Genomic DNA, 17,233 nt, shown 5'->3' on the forward strand with positions numbered 1-17,233 from the left:
TAGGGGTTAGATGTCCCGAATTCTCTCCTTTCTGTCTGTGTCTGTTTTCTCTCTCTCTCTCTCTCACACTTTTGTTTTTAAATCTAAGTTGTGTTGCAACATTCTGCGGTTTTTCCCAATTTAATTAATACTGTTCTCCCTTCCAAAATGTGATTCACGTTTTACCACAGTATACATCATTTGTTAGTCCAGGGATAATGGACTTTCATTATCCATTAACCTGCAGCCTCGCAACCCTCAGATCTTCCGTTATCGCCTTGTAACCTTGCCTGTAGAGTTTCCTCCCTAGATTTCTCTCGCTTTTACATTTCTTCTTAAGATTAATCCTTAAGCTTCTGTTTCATTGAAATCATCAATTTCAAAGGAGGGTGCCTGTAAACAGGAAAGTGGCTTGAAGTGTGTATACTTCAATGCAAGAAGTATACGAAATAAGGTAGGTGAACTTGCAGCGTGGGTTGGTACCTGGGACTTCGATGTTGTGGCTATTACGGAGACATGGCTAGAACAGGGACAGGATTGGCTGTTGCAGGTTCCAGGATTTAAATGTTTTAGTAGGGTCAGAGGTGGGGGTAAAAGAGGGGGAGGTGTGGCATTGCTTGTCAAAGATAGTATTACAGTGGTGGAAAGGACGATGGATGAGGACTTGCCATCTGAGGTAGTTTGGGCTGAGGTTAGGAATAGGAAAGGTGAGGTCACCCTGTTAGGAGTTTTTTACAGGCCTCCTAATAGTCCTAGAATCATTGAAGAAAGGATAGGGAAGGTGATTCAGGAGATGAGTGACAGTAATAGGGTGGTTGTTATGGGGGACTTTAACTTTCCTGATATTGATTGGGAAAGCTATAGCTCAAGTTTGTTAGATGGGTCAGTGTTTGTTCAATGTGTGCAGGAGAGTTTCCTGACACAATATGTAGACAGGCCAACAAGAGGTGAGGCCATACTGGATTTGGTTCTGGGTAACGAACCAGGCCAGGTGTTAGAATTAGAGGTAGGTGAGCACTTTGGGGATAGTGACCATAATTCGGTGATTTTTACTCTCGTGATGGAGAGGGATAAGTGTGTACTACAGGGCAAGAGTTATAGCTGGGGTCAGGGAAATTATGATGCGGTGAGGCATGACTTAGGATGTGTGGCTTGGAAAAGTAGACTCCAAGGCAAGAGTGTAAATGATATGTGGAGCTTGTTCAAGGAGCAACTATTGAGTGTCCTTGATAATTATGTACCTGTCAGGCAGGGAGGAAAGGGTCGTGCGAGGGAGCCGTGGTTTAATAAGGAATTGGAATCCCTTGTTAAATGGAAGAGGGCGGCCTATCTCAAGATGAGACGTGAAGGTTCAATTGGGGCGATTGAGAGTTATAGGGTAGCCAGGAAGGACCTGAAGAGAGAGCTAAGAGCAGCAAGGAGGGGACATGAAAGGTCCTTAGTCGGTAGGATTAGGGAAAACCCTAAGGCTTTCTATAGGTATGTTAGGAATAAAAGAATGACTAGGGTAGGAATAGGTCCAGTCAAGGATAGTAGTGGGAAGTTGCGTGTGGAGGCGGAAGAGATTGGGGAGACACTGAATGAATGCTTTTCTTCAGTATTTACTCAGGAACAGGGCATTGTCGTCGATGTGAATACTGAGTCACAAATAAGTAGAATGGATGGCTTTGAGGTATGTAGAGAAGAGGTATTGGAAATCCTGGAAAAGGTGAAAATAGATAAGTCCCCTGGGCCTGATGGCATTTATCCTAGGATTCTCTGGGAAGCAAGGGAGGAGATTGCAGAGCCATTGGCCTTGATTTTTATGTCCTCTTTGTCTACAGGAGTAGTGTCAGAAAACTGGAGGATAGCAAATGTGGTTCCCTTGTTCAAAAAGGGGAGTAGGGATAACCCTAGTAACTATAGGCCGATGAGTCTCACTTCTGTTGTGGGCAAAGTCTTAGAGAGAATTGTAAGGGATAGGATTTATGCACATCTGGATAGGAATAATGTGATCAAGGATAGTCAGCATGGTTTTGTGAAGGGCAGGTCGTGCCTCACAAACCTTATTGAATTCTTTGAAAAGGTGACGAAGGAGGTTGATGAGGGGAAAGCGGTAGATGTGGTATATATGGATTTTAGTAAGGCGTTTGATAAGGTTCCCCATGGTAGGCTACTGCAGAAAATACGGAGATATGGCATTGAGGGTGAGTTGGAGGTTTGGATTAGGAATTGGCTGGATGGAAGAAGACAGAGGGTAGTAGTTGATGGCAAAGTTTCTTCATGGAGTGCCGTCACTAGCGGTGTTCCGCAAGGATCTGTTTTGGGACCATTGCTGTTTGTCATTTTTATAAATGACCTGGAAGAGGGGTTAGAAGGTTGGGTGAGCAAGTTTGCGGATGATACGAAAGTCGGAGTTGTTGACAGTGAGGAAGGATGTGGCAGGTTACAGCAGGATATAGAGAAGCTGCAGAGCTGGGCAGAAAGGTGGCAAATGGAATTCAATGTAGCTAAGTGTGAGGTAATTCACTTTGGGAAGAATAACAAAAAGATGGGGGTACTGGGCTAATGGTCGGATACTTGGTAGTGTGGATGAGCAGAGGGATCTTGGTGTCCATGTACACAGATCTCTGAAAGTTGCCACCCAGGTAAATAGTGCGGTGAGGAAGGCATATGGCGTACTGGCTTTTATTGGTAGAGGAATTGAGTTCCGGAGTCCTGAGGTCATGATGCAGTTGTATAAGACTCTGGTGCGGCCGCATCTGGAATATTGTGTGCAGTTTTGGTCGCCATACTATAGGAAGGATGTGGAGGCACTGGAACGGGTGCAGAGGAGGTTTACCAGGATGTTGCCTGGTATGGAAGGAAGATCGTATGAGGAAAGACTGAGACACTTGGGGCTGTTTTCATTAGAGAAAAGAAGGTTTAGGAGTGACTTGATTGAGGTGTACAAGATGATTAGGGGGTTAGATAGGGTTGACAGTGTGAACCTTTTCCCGCGTATGGAGTCGGGTATTACAAGGGGGCATAGCTTTAAATTAAGGGGGGGTAGATATAGGACTGAAGTTAGGGGTAGGTTCTTCACTCAGCGAGTCGTAAGTTCATGGAATGCCCTGCCAGTAGCAGTGGTGGACTCTCCCTCTTTATGGGCATTTAAGCGGGCATTGGATAGGTATATGGAGGATAGTGGGTTAGTATAGGTTAGGTGGGCTTGGATCGGCGCAACATCGAGGGCCAAAGGGCCTGTACTGCGCTGTATTCTTCTATGTTCTATGTTCTATGTTATCTGTATTTCTCTATTAACTGTTACAGGTAGCAAAGTTTTAACTTTACATTACCGCGCGTCAACTTTTATTAGAGTGTCAAAAATAACTATTGATGGAAAGTAGTTTTAATCTTGCGTCCTTCTCCCATTTTAACTTCAGAAGATTGTGCCTGAACAGTTTTTGTTCTTTCATGAGTTGTGGGTGCTGCTGATAAGGCAAGCATTTGTTGTCCATCCCTAATTGCCCTTGAGCTGAGAAGAATTGAAAGTCAACCACATTTCTGTGGGTATGGACCAGTCTGAGGAAGGATGGTAGATTTCCTTCCCTAGAGGGCATAACAAATTCGATGAGGTTTTTAAAACTCAATCAAACAATGTTAGTTGCTGTGGTCAGTTACTGAAGCTAATGTTTGATTCAGAATTTAATTGCTTGATTTTGAAATTCTACCACTTGCCATGGTCGGATTTGAGCCCATGCCTCCAGACCATTACCTGAGTTTCTCGAGTATTACTGTCATTGTCACTATGCTACCACATTTCCTGACTGCTACATGGATGAGAATTTTACAATTTCAGGAAAGGTGCAGGTCATTCAGCCTATCTTGTCAGGGGTAGCTTTTCGAAAGTACTATTCTGGGGAGGAGATGACCTAATGGTATTACCATTGGACCGTTAATCCCGAGACTTGGGTAATGTTCTGAGGGTAGAGCAGTGGATGTAGTGAACATGGATTTTAGTAAGGAATTTGATAAGGTTTCCCATGGTAGGCTTATGTGGAAATCAGGAGACATGGGATAGTGGGAAATTTGGCCAGTTGGATAGAGAACTGGCTAACCGGTCAAAGTCAGAGAGTGGTGGTAGATGGTAAATATTCAGCCTGGAGCCCAGTTACAAGTGGAGTTCCGCAGGGATCAGTTCTGGGTCCTCTGCTGTTTGTAATTTTTATTAATGACTTGGAAGAGGGAGTCGAAGGGTGGGTCAGTAAATTTGCAGACGATACGAAGATTGGTGGAGTTGTGGATAGTGAGGAGGGCTGTTGTCGGCTGCAAAGGGACTTAGATATGATGCAGAGCTGAGCTGAGGAGTGACAGATAGAGTTCAACCCTGTCAAGTGTGAGATTGTCCATTTTGGAAGGACAGATAAGAATGCGGAATACAGGGTTAATGGTAGGGTTCTTAGTAAGGTGGAGGAGCAGAGGGATCTTGGGGTCTATGTTCATAGAAAGTTGCCACTCAGGTGGATAGAGCTTGTAAGAAGGCCTATGGTGTATTAGCGTTCATTAGCAGAGATGATGTTGCAGCTGTACAGGACTTTGGTTAGGCCACATTTGGAGTACTGTGTGCAGTTCTGGTCGTCTCATTTTAGGAAAGATGTGGAAGCTTTGGAGAGGGTGCAGAGGAGATTTACCAGGATGTTGCCTGGAATGGAGAATAGGTCGTACGAGGATAGGTTGAGAGTGCTAGGCCTTTTCTCATTGGAACGGCGAAAGATGAGGGGTGACTTGATAGAGGTTTATAAGATGATCAGGGGAATAGAGGGCGGCACGGTGGCACGGTGGTTAGCACTGCTGCCTCACAGCGCCAGAGACCCGGGTTCAATTCCCGACTCAGGCGACTGACTGTGTGGAGTTTGCACATTCTCCCCGTGTCTGCGTGGGTTTCCTCCGGGTGCTCCGGTTTCCTCCCACAGTCCAAAGATGTGCAGGTCAGGTGAATTGGCCATGCTAAATTGCCCGTAGTATTAGGTAAAAAGGGGTACATGTAGGGGTATGGGTGGGTTGCGCTTCGGCGGGTCGGTGTGGACTTGTTGGGCTGAAGGGCCTGTTTCCACACTGTAAGTAATCTAATCTAATCTAAAAAAAAAAAAAAAGTAGACAGACTTTTTCCCCGGGTACAACAGAGTGTTCAAGAGGACATAAATTTAAGGTGAAGGATGGAAGGTATAGGGGGGATGTCAGGGGTAGGTTCTTTACCCAGAGAGTAGTGGGGGCATGGAATGCGCTGCCTGTGGGAGCGGCAGAGTCAGAATCATTGGTGACCTTTAAGTGGCAATTGGATAGGTACATTGATAGGTGCTTAAGCTAGGTCAAATGTTTGGCACAAAATCGTGGGCCGAAGGGCCTGTTCTGTGCTGTATTGTTCCATGTTCTATGATCCAGGTTCGAATCTTGCCACAGCAAATGATGAAATTTAAATTCAGTAAGAGTCTAATGATGATTGTGAATCCATTCTCGATTGTTGGTGAACCTCATCTGGTTCATTAATGCCCTTTTAGGGAAGAAAACTGCTGTCCTTGTCTGATCTAAATGTGACTCCAGACCCACAGCAATGTGGTTGCCTCATAACTGCCCTGTGGAATGGGTAATAAATGCTGGCATAGCCAGCGAAACCTTCCTCCCATGAATGAATTTTAAAAAATCTTTTTAATTCCATTGTTTTGCTCATTTATTCTGCAAAATCTGATTAGTTAGATTCAGCTCATTTGACTGGCAAGGCAATACGGCAGTACTTCTGTTAAAGTATTGCCCCATTGTGGCTGCCTCATCTCTTTATTGATTAATGCAATTTTTTAACATTAGTCCTAAAATAAGCATCAAGAAAGCAGCTAATTAACAGCAGCATTTGGGTTAGTAGATGAGAACCACTACCATAATGGAGCCTGGGTTGACAAATGATTGTTATATTCTCCAAAATAGAAGAAAAAGAATGCCATTTTTAGTAGTACAGAACTTGAATGTTGCTGAGAAGCGACACCTTACTAGAACTTTTGTTTTGCATTCATAACAAATGCAAAAATACAGAATTTCAAATTATCACAATTTATACTGCAGGAGTGACTGTAGACTATAGGGAATAAGGACAGGATAAGACTTCAGCCCCTTGAGCCTGCTCTGCCATTCAGTAGGTTCATGGCGGATCCAACATTTCTCACATCCATTTTCCTACCTTTTCCCATTACCCTTGGTTCCCCTACTGATCAAGAATCTATCTCAGCCTTAACAATACGCAAGGGTTCTTCCCTCTCAGCTCTGTGGCAAAGGGTTCCAAAGACAACACTCGAGTGAAGAAATTCCTCATCTCAGTCTTAAGTCGATGCCTTTTTATTCTGAGACTGTGCCTTCTGGTATCAGATTTCTCCATTAAGGCAAACATCCTCTTTGCATTTACCCTCTCAAGCCCCTTAAGAATCCAAAATCTCTCAATGCGATCACCTTCTTGTTTGAAATTCCAATGAGTCTCAAGCTGAGCCTTTGCTCATAAGACAATCCCTTCACAACAAGGATCATCCTAGTGAACTTTTTTCTGAATTTCCCCAATGAAATAATATCTTAAATGAGGGAAGCAAAGCTATTTACAGTACTCCAGCTGTAGTCTCACCAGCACCTTGTACACTTGCATTGAGCCTTACTGATTACCAGCTCCATCCCTAAGCTAGTTCTGTGCACAGAAGTCCCTTCGTATTGCAACTTTCTGCACATTTTTCCCCATTAAAATAACATTGTTCTTTTGTTCTCCCAAAATAAACAACTTCACATTTTACCACAGTATACTTAATTTGCTAGCTTTTTGATCCGTTAACCAATCTTATCAAGGCTAACTTATCAATATATCTCTGTAAACTGTTTTTCTTTCTTGCAAATTGCCTTTCTACCTATTTTTGTGTCATATGCAAGTTTGGCTGCAGTATATTTGCTTCCTTCCTTCCAAGTCATTAAGATATGAACACCTACTGTACCAGAATTGATCCCTGTGAAACCCCATTGGCTACCCATTGCCAACCTGCAAAAGAACATTTTATCCCACTTGCTGTTTCCTGACCATTAGCCAATTGTCTATCCGTTGCCAATATGCAACCTCCAACTAATGGGTTCTTATGGCTTGACTTTTCGTGAGGTACCTTGTTAAATTCCTTTGGAAGTTCAATACAACCCACCTGGTTCTGCTGTATCCATTCTGGGGAGCTTTGTGCACGGCAGTACTTCAGCCTGAGTCAACATCCCAACCATTCAGTACCCTTTTCTCCTTCTGTAAAAATTGTGATTATTTGAAATTTGGCCTGATGAGAGCTGGATGGAAAGCTTTGACAATGTATCTCTTTTTTTCAGAGACATTGAAGTTATGCTCAATATCCTGGGTCTAGTTGTTCATTGTTGGCAGGCATTTCTATCCTGTTGAAAGCTAGATATGAGTGAGGGTTGAAGAGAAGGAAATGCTGAAGGATTAGATTGATGGTTCTCAAAATCTTTTGATTCAAGAACCTTTGATTAGTGATTGTGGATAATCTGTCTAAATTACAACAAATGACATGGAAGTGCTACTTTTAAAGGGTGGGTCAATGCTTTCAAGGCAGTTGGTACTTGCTTACAGCTTACTTAAAATATGCTGACGCATACTGACCTTGGTGCCTTTGTCAGTGTATTTGTTTTGTTTACAGGCTCCCCCATAGGTGAGATAGCTAGCTAACTCACTGTAGTGCAAATGTGGCTGTGCTGCTCTGCTCTTGTCTCTGAGTGTCCACGTAAGTAAGTACTTGCATGATATGTGACCCCTTGGAAAGTCTCTCCACCCAATTTGAGAACTACTGGATTAAATGAAAAGGTGGGAACATGGAGACGAATCTCTTTTCCATGTTGTAGGCCCTATGTAATTCCTTAGTGATCAGCACTGTAGAAATTGTAGTTTGAAAAACAGATACGTGTTAATTATGTAATACCTATTTTGCATACCCATGCAGGAGTTTTTGGGATGCTTTGTGATTTCTAGTTTCTTGGCCACTGTGTCATCTGGAGTCAGCAACTTTTACGAAAGAGTATCTGCTCTCTACAGTGGGCCATGTCTTCAAAAGATCAACCTTCTAGAATGTTTTTGTGTGTACGTCTGCCTCCACATTCTGAGTAAGCATGAGAAAGCAGCTGGATGTAAGAGGCACATAACTATATATGGATTATCACCCTACATCTCCAATCTATCACTGGGTCTAAAGTTCATTGTAAATGACACACAGCTATTTACAATCTGCTCAGCAGGGCCAACTCTCTGTCACAAAGGTTTGTAGATAGCAGATCAAAGGGGAACGTGACAGCAAAGCTGACAGGTAAATGGAAAAAATTCATTCATGAGAAAACCTAAGCTTACTCAGTCAGGTTTGGAAAGAGAATTTTCAGTAAACAAATTGTTGGAATAAAATCTGAGTGACCTTCAAATGGAAAAAGGGCTGATATGTTTGGCATTCTACCTATGCTATGAAGACTGATTCCTTTGTCATGAATGCTCCAAGTGTAATTCTTTTCATTTATTCTTTGCTGTTAAAAGTATTAAATTGCAGATGGTTAGGAAAGAGCTTGCATTTCACAATCTCGACACATCCAAAGTGCTGGGACCATTAGATAACTTTTGAAGTTTAATTGCTGTCTTAATGCAGAAAAAAACTATGTGTGCACCAGAGGATCCAACAACAGCATTGTGACAAGTGACCAATTACAGTAAACTGTTTCTCTGAAGTTTGCTTGTTGAGAGGTTGAATAGGGTAAGAGTTCTGCTGTTCTTCCTCCAATGCTGTGCAATTGCTCCTGTTCAACATCTAATCTGAAAGAAAACATCTGTCATTGTTGTACCTCTTCAGAACCACTTCCTGATCCATACCAAATGCCCTTTCTCATGGCATATCTTAAAGCCCAGTCTCATGGCATATCTTAAAATCTGTATAAAGTTAAAAATCACACAACACCAGGTTATAGTCCGACAGTTTTAATTGGAAGCACTAGCTTTCGGAGCGTCGCTCCTTCATCACAACCACCTGTTCTTCAATCTGTGATGCCTTTCATTGAATCCATCATCCAAATTTGTTAATAACAATTGGTTAACAATAATTCAGCTAATACTGTAAGGACTTCTTTGAAGTACAATTTGACATAGACTTCTGGATGATACTGTAGCTTGTTGGAAAACCGTGCAAGAGAATGTTTAAATTAAAGTAGAACTGTGAATGCTGGAAATCTTAAAAGCACCCAGACATTTTTTTGGAGAAACTCAACAGGTTTGGCAGCATCTGTCCTGAGAAAACAGAGTTAATATTCCGAAACCAATGACCCTTCCTTGGAATATTTAGGTGTCAGCCATGGTTCAGTAGATAGCGTCAAATTTAATCTTGACACTCCGAAACCATTCTGGGAAGTGCCCTTTCAGATTAGATTAAATTTAGGTCCTTCCCTCTCAGAAGGATTTAGGTGAACCTATGACCCAGTTTCAAACAGTAATAAAGCTCTTTGTTAACCAGCAAATCTGGTCATCATTCCATTGCATGTTGTGGAATGTTACTCTGCATTCTGACCGCTGTGTTCTCTACATTAACGTAATGTGCTATAATGGGGTGCCTATCAGCAACTTGAGACATCTCAGAGCACTTCAAAAATATTGAATTGATTATATTGTCAATATGTCATGTAGGCAGTACAGCAATCACTTTGTACACCACAAAATCCAGCAAACAGCAATGTGATCATGGCCAGTTTTGTTTTTATAGTGGTATGAGTATTGAGCAGGACACTAGGAAGAACTCTGCATCTCTTTAAAATAGTGTTGAGAGATATTTTATGGCCATGTGAGAGGAAAAACAGGGCTTCAGTATAACACCTCATCCAAAAGAGGATGAGATGACACTTCAAAAGTACTTTGTTGGCCATAAACCAATTTTTTTAACCACACAGCTATCTATACTGAACTTTAGACCCAGTGGTAAACTGTAGTCTACGGCTATTAATCCATTTGTGGCTTTGTTGTGAGAAAGCATGAGAGAGCAGCTGGATGCTCAAAGCAGAATTAAGCATGAAAAATTCCTCAAGGTTAATCTTGTAAAGATATTGTTTACTGTGGTATGAGTCCCAAAGAGCAGATAGTCTCTGATCAAAGCTATTACTTCAGCTGGTGCAGCAGCTAAATGTTACTATTTGCCTCTGTGGATCGAGTACCCTGGGAACCACGAGGTGTTTTGAATTGTCCTGAGGTGGTGAAAGACACACTATAAATGCAAGTCTTTAAGTAGTGCACTGTATCGTTTCATCTATGCTACTGGAGCTGGTGAAAATGGCAAACTTACTATGACCTGTTATAATCATTGTCACCAGATGGGTGTGGAGGGGTTGGGGAATGGGGGAGGGAATTGGAAAGAAAAACAACAGAGAAATAGCTTGCATTTAGACATGGAGTTTTTTTTTTGTTTGAATTGTTTACAAAATACACTTTCCTCCCCAGTATCACTCAACCACTGATTCTTGACCTTGTAGTTTCATATGGTTGCCAAACCATACCAGAGATCAATGAGCTCATTTCAGAGAATTGGAATTGGACCTCTTATTGATGTAAGATTGTGTGGTATTGCACAGTACCATTACCCACTGGACTTTGAGAAGGCAGAAGACATCCTTGCATTATTTTGGTTTTTATAAAATAATGTTTTTGTCACCTTGGAAGGGCTGTTATTTTACATAAGACCAGTTGAAGAGCCCCTCAATCTGCATTTACGGAGTGCGTTTTAACATGGTGACCATATCACAACTTCAGAAGGGCATAAATGACACAGCCAGATATGGGCAGGTGATTGAAACCTTGGTCAGGGAGGTAAGCTTTAAGATCGATCATGAACAAGTACAGAGGAATGGAGAAGTTAAGAGAGAGCAGTTTCCAAGTCCAGGTGGCTGAAGTAAGTGTTGCCAGTGGAACAGCTGAGGAAATGAAAGAAACTAGAACCAGAGGAGCGTAATGATCTGGGGGCTGAAGGACATTACAGAGGTAGAGGCTTGGAAACTAGATCGAATGTTTAAATTGAAATGTTGCCAGTTTGCAAACCAATGGGCTCAATGAGCGCAAGGTGATGAATGGAATTCGGTGAAACTCACGATAGGAGCAGCAGTGTGTTTTTAGGGAGTCAATTTTATGGAGGGTAGGGTATAGCAGGCTGACCAGGAGAATATTACAGACAGTGGATGAAGTTTCAACAGCAGATAATCTTTACAGAATTGAGGCTTTGTTGTGAGAGTGCGAGAAGACGTTTTTGGTATGGACTAGATATGCGGTCACAGTTCATCTGGGTTCAAATGGTCAGGTTCAGCCATTCTGAGGCAGTTCAGTATTTTAGCAGTGGATCAAAACCCGAGAACGTTCTAATATTGCAGGAGCGCCTTCACCTTGCAGATGGCAATCATTGAAAAGCGCTGAAAATGTGTTGCTGGAAAAGCGCAGCAGGTCAGGCAGCATCCAAGGAGCAGGAGAATCAACGTTTTGGGCATAAGCCCTCCTTCCTGAAGAAGGGCTTATGCCCGAAACGTCGATTCTCCTGTTCCTTGGATGCTGCCTGACCTGCTGCGCTTTTCCAGCAACACATTTTCAGCTCTGATCTCCAGCATCTGCAGACCTCACTTTCTCCTTGGTAATCATTGAAAACTCAACACCACCTCGAGGGCAACTAGGGATCATCAATGAATGCCATCCACAGCCAATTAATTAATATTTTATAGAGATTCAGGCTTATTGGAGCGGCACGGTGGCTCCATGGTTAGCACTGCTGCCTCACAGCACCAGGGTTCGATTCCAGCCTCAGGCGACTGCCTGTGTGGAGTTTGCACATTCTCCCTGTGTCTGCGTGGGTTTCCTGCAGGTCCTCTGGTTTCCTCCCACAGTCCAAAGATGTGCAAGTTGGGTGAATTGACCATGTTAGATTGCTCACAGTGTTCAGGGATGTGTAGGTTAGGTGCATTGGTCAGGAGTAAATGTAGAGTAATATGGGGAAAGGATCTAGGTGGGTTACTCTTTGGATGGTCAGTGTGGACTTGTTGGGCCAAAGGGCCTGTTTCCACACTGTAGGGATTCTTTGATTATATTATTCCACACAGCAAATTACAAAGCGATCAGTGAGTTCCAGTGGAGAGGATCATAGGACCAGCCTTGGACATCAACTGCCTGGTTACAGACTGTTACTTGCAAAGGACTAGGAGAAGGTCTATTAACTTGTCAACTGCATTAGTGACTCGGTCAGCTTAATGGTTCTGATTAACTTGCTTCCTTTCAATGTAGTTACATTAATGAACTACTTCATTGACTTAAAAATATTCTGTGACACCCCAAGATCATAAAAGATAACAAAAACTTACATATTAATATAACAAAGAATCTCAAGGGACTTCATGGGACCAACAGAAAACAAAGTATGGCAACAAAGGACTATCAGGACAGGCGAGAATAGATGAGAAAAGGCCTTGTTCACAGAAGGGAGACAATGGCATAGTGAAACTCTTCACTGGAATCCGAATCACCTTCTCAGCTATTACCACCTCCTTTATTCTTTTCTCTGTGATTTTCCTTGGCCAGCTTACGTTTCCTAGCTCTATGGAGTTCAATGATCTTTTTCCTTAAATTCCATCTGTTCCTTCATTATCCTTTATTTCCTCCCCTTTTCATTTCAAGTTTTCTTAGCTCTGTCCTTTTTAATTGCCCTCTGCTTGTATTTCTGTCCTCTTATTCATCTTCCTTTTTCTCTTCCCTCAGTTTCCATTATCCTTTCTTTCTTTGACTTCAAGCCTCCATATTCAAAGTAGGAGAAAGTAAGGACTGCAGATGCTGGAGATCAGAGTTGAAGAGTGTGGTGCTGGAAAGGCATAGCAGGTCAGGCAGCATCCATGGAGCAGGAGTATCGACATTTTGGGTATAAGCCCTTCATCAGGAAAGGGTTAATGCCCGAAACAATGATTCTCCTGCTCCTCGGATGCTTCCTGAACGGCTGTGCTTTTCACATTCTAACTGCTTCTTAGCTAATTCCAGCTGTGACATCCCATGTTCAGGTTTCCTTTCTTCCAGTTCCAATGTTAAATAAACATTTGAAGCATCATCTCCTTACAAGATCCTACTTTTATTTCTACCTTCAATTTATCTGCTCTCTCAGTTTAATTTTGGTCAAAGGGTTCAAAGGGCGCAACTTCATCAACAGATGCCTAAGAGAAAGACCACGGAACGAGGACATACCACAACCAAAAGGACTAGCCACACTACCATACATCAGGAGCATTTCGGAACTGACTGCCAGACTACTGAGACCCCTAGGACTCATAACGGCACACAAACCAACAGCCACGCTCCGACAACAACTCACCAGAACGAAGGACCCGATACCCAACATGAGCAAGACGAATGTAGTGTACAAAATACCATGCAAGGACTGTACTAAACACTATATAGGACAAACAGGAAGACAGCTAGCAATCCGCATACATGAACATCAACTAGCCACGAAACAACACGACCAGCTATCCTTAGTAGCCACACACGCAGACAACAAGCAACATGAATTCGACTGGGACAACACTACTATCTTAGGGCAAGCCAGACAGAGAACAGCCAGGGAATTCCTAGAGGCATGGCATTCATCCACAAACTCCATCAACAAACACATCGACCTGGACCCAATATACCAACCACTACAGCGGACAGCTGAAACTGACAACCGGAAGCGGCAGGGACAGACCACTATAAACACTGGAGGAAGCATCAAAGAAGCGCTTCGCAGGAGGCTCCCAAGCACTGATGATGTCGCCTAGCCAGGGGACGAAACGATTGCAACAAAAACTTCCAGCTCGGCGAACAGAACCACAACAACGGGTTCAAATAATCTCCTGTTTTATCTTCCAATTCCAGAGAAATCTTAGCAACACTCAAAGCTACTTTCAAAATCTGCAATAAACTGTGCATCACAGCTATTTTATGTCTGCAACCACCCAACGTCAGCAGTCCATCAGTGAGATTGGCCCCAGTGACAAAGAGATGTTGCCTGAAGACTCCGATGTTGGTGAGTTCAGTGCAGGCATTGGTGGGGCAGTGCCACAGATATCATTGGTCAGCTGGCTCTGGACTCATGGTAGAGGCGGTGAAAAGAAGATGGACTTTCTTTTAGCTTTATCTTTTTCATTCGTTTTTCTTAAAATATTCAAAATGGTGCAAGATTGTGGCAACAGTTAAAGCTTCTCACTGTATTTTATTGTGTTGTTCATTGTATAGAGAACAAGTGGCAATAAATCATCATCATTATCATTCCTTCATTCATTCCATATGCTCATTACTTTCAAAATGAAATATACAGATCCCTCTTAAATCCAATAAATTCAAATCCCACAAGGACCCTGAATTACTGTGATCTCGGCTGATGATGTTACTGGAGATAGAAATTAAGATAATGAAGAAACAATGTGCTTATGACAAGTGTCAGGCAGAAAACAACACTGAGAACCAGGAGGAAGGTTCAAGGTTCAGAGGGGAGGTGAAAAAACAAATAACAAAGCAAAGAGAAATTATGAGAAAAGGTTGGTAGCCAACATAATAGAGGTGTCCCAAAGTCTTCTCTGGCCATCTGACCAGCAAAAGGGTGGTGAAAGGAGGGAAAGCACAAAAAACTGTGAATACTGGAAACTTGAAAAAAAAATAATCTGAAGAAATACATCAGGTCTGGCAGCATCTGTATATAGAAACTCAGTTTACTTTTCAACTCCAGTGTCATTCGTCAAACTGTTGGATTAGTAAGAGCATGGATTTTGAAAGTGGAAATTGTGTTTCACTAACTCACCAGGATTTTTGAAGAGATAACATGGACTTCCAGCTCCACACAACAGAGCTCAGGAAAGTTATGAGTCATGTTATAAAAGGGACATTAATAATGTGGTTGCTGGGAGATAGGAGACGGAGTAATGGCTGGGATATGTTTGTAGTAGAGTTATCCAGAGCTCAGGAAAGTTATGGGTCATGTTATAAAAGGGACATTAATAATGCGGTTGCTGGGAGATAGGAGATGGAGTAATGGCTGGGATATGTTTGTAGTAGAGTTATCCAGAGCTCAGGAAAGTTATGGGTCATGTTATAAAAGGGACATTAATAATGCGGTTGCTGGGAGATAGGAGATGGAGTAATGGCTGGGATATGTTTGTAGTAGAGTTATCCAGAGCTCAGGAAAGTTATGGGTCATGTTATAAAAGGGACATTAATAATGCGGTTGCTGGGAGATAGGAGATGGAGTAATGGCTGGGATATGTTTGTAGTAGAGGTATCCAAAAGACGGTCTGGGTCCCTTGCTTTTCCTGATATACATCAATAATTTAGAACTTGGTGTGCAGGGGGCAACTTCAAAATTTGCAGATGACACAAAACTTGGAAGAATTATAAATCATGGATACTCAAGAGTTTTCACCCCAGGGTGGAAATGTCAAATAGTAGAGGGCATAGGTTTAAGGTGAGAAAGGGAAAGTATAAAGGAGATCTGTGAGGCAAGGCTTTTTTATATAGAGAGTGGTAGGTGCCTAGAACACGCAGTCAGGGGAGGTGGTAGACACAGATACGATAGCAGTGTTTAAGAGGCATTTAGATCGACACATAGACAGGGAATAGAGGGATACAGACCATATCCAGGCAGATGGGATTAATTTAGAATGGTATGGTCAGCACAGACATAATGGGCTGAAGGGCCTGTTCCTGTGGTGTGTTGATCTATGTTATCAGTATAGAATTCCAGAAAAGACACAGATGGGTTGGTGGAGTGGGCTGATAGGCGGCAGAGAAATGTGAGGTGATGCACTTTGATCGGAACAATATTTAAAGATGTAGACTATAGGGGCTATAATTCTCAAGGGGATGCAGGAGCAGAGGGACCTGGGTGTATATGCATGTAATGCATTTAATGTGGCAGGACAGGTAGCGAGCAGTTAATAAAGCATGCAGTGTTCTTGGCTTTTTTAAAAAGAGGCATAGAGTACAAGAGAGCAAGGAGGTGATGTTGCAGCTGCACAAGACACATTAGTCTTCAGCTGAAGTATTGGGTACAGCTCTGGGAACTACATTATAGGAAGGATGTGAACCCATTGCAGTAAGTAGAGAAGCAATTTAAAAGACTCATTCCGGAGTTGAGGGACTTCAGTTATGAGGATAGATTGAAGACGTTCAGACTGTTCTCCCTGGAGAGAAAAAGCAATCTGATTGAGGCTTTCAAAATCATGGGCAGGCTGGATAAGGCGAAACTATTCCTGTTTGTCAAAGGAACAAGGACAAGAGGATATAGATCGTATCGTGATCTGCAATAGTAGTTAGGGTGAAGTGAAGAGAAATGCTGTCAGATTAGATTTAGATTACTTACACTGTTGAAACTGGCCCTTTTGCCCAACAAGTCCACACCAACCCTCCGAAGAGCAACCCACCCAGACCCATTCCCCTCACAGTACGGGCAATTTAACATGGCCAATTCACCTAACCTGCACATTTTTGGACCGTGGGAGGAAACCCACGCAGACATGGGGAAAATGTGCAAACTCCAACAGACAGTTGCCTGAGGTGGGAATTGAACCCAGATCTCTGGCGCTGTGAGGCAGCAGTGCTAACCACTGTGCCACCGTGTCGTCCCTACACCTCAGTGTAGCAGTGAGGGAATGGAATGCACTGCATTCAAGTGGGTATTGCGTGGTTATTTGGATAAAAATATTATGCAATGATGTGGGAATGGCAGGGGATTGGTACCCTGATCCAAGCTAGCACAAGCACAATGTGCCAAACGGCATTCCTCTGTAGTGTAATTCTTCTGTGGTTTTTCTGTGATTCTGAATAAGTCACATTGTAGACTGAAATCTGCCTTGATCAATCCTTTTTTGTTGTTTACTAGAGTCTTGCACTGAAACAGAAGCACTCAATGCTCCAGATCTGGTCTTAGATATAAATAATATTATTATACAAAATGAAAGATGTTTTTTTAAAAATCAGGCTACTTAAATATAGCACAGTTGAAAGATTTCAACACACATGGTAGAAATACCATGATCCTCCCTTTACAGTGCTTAAATGCCAGAGAGGATACCCTTTTGTATGGTATCTCTAATTTTTTCATCAACTGTTGCTTTCAATTCCCTGTCTTGAGGGTTTGATAGTCTTTTGCTTGAACATGGTGGGGGGTGGTATGGTGGCTCAGTGGTTAGCACTGCTGCCTCCTAATGC

The 17,233-nt window shown here is 42.6% G+C and overlaps 1 long non-coding RNA gene across 1 annotated transcript; it reads left to right on the top strand.

Annotated features, from left to right (window-relative positions):
* The first annotated feature begins 277 nt into the window (after positions 1 to 277).
* Positions 278 to 14,307, top strand: LOC148149851 (uncharacterized). Its single transcript, XR_015757375.1, has 3 exons — positions 278 to 433; positions 7,659 to 7,746; positions 13,158 to 14,307. It is a non-coding gene; the product is annotated as an uncharacterized LOC148149851 (long non-coding RNA).
* Positions 14,308 to 17,233: the final 2,926 nt, after the last annotated feature.

The sequence above is a fragment of the Chiloscyllium plagiosum genome, unplaced genomic scaffold (assembly GCF_037043375.1).
Source record: "Chiloscyllium plagiosum isolate Xiang-an unplaced genomic scaffold, Cpla_swu_hap1 HiC_scaffold_6, whole genome shotgun sequence".
Classification (NCBI taxonomy): Eukaryota; Metazoa; Chordata; class Chondrichthyes; order Orectolobiformes; family Hemiscylliidae; genus Chiloscyllium; species Chiloscyllium plagiosum.